Here is a 353-nt window from a genome sequence, read left to right on the forward strand (position 1 = left end):
TCTGCGCGTTCCTTTATTGCTCTCTTGTGTGTCCAAGTGGCGTTTACCGATGGAGCTCTTCTAGATGGGGCTCTTCTAGTTGGGGCTCTTCTAGATGGGGCTCTTCCAGATGGAGCTCTTCCAGATGGGGCTCTTCTAGTTGGAGCTCTTCTAGTTGGGGCTCTTCTAGTTGGGGCTCTTCTAGTTGGAACTCTTCTAGTTGGAGCTCTTCTAGATGGGGCTCTTCTAGTTGGGGCTCTTCCAGATGGGGCTCTTCTAGTTGGAGCTCTTCTAGTTGGGGCTCTTCTAGTTGGGGCTCTTCTAGATGGGGCTCTTCTAGATGGGGCTCTTCTAGATGGGGCTCTTCTAGATGG

The sequence above is a fragment of the Vulpes vulpes genome, chromosome 16 (assembly GCF_048418805.1).
Source record: "Vulpes vulpes isolate BD-2025 chromosome 16, VulVul3, whole genome shotgun sequence".
In the NCBI taxonomy this organism is placed as follows: domain Eukaryota; kingdom Metazoa; phylum Chordata; class Mammalia; order Carnivora; family Canidae; genus Vulpes; species Vulpes vulpes.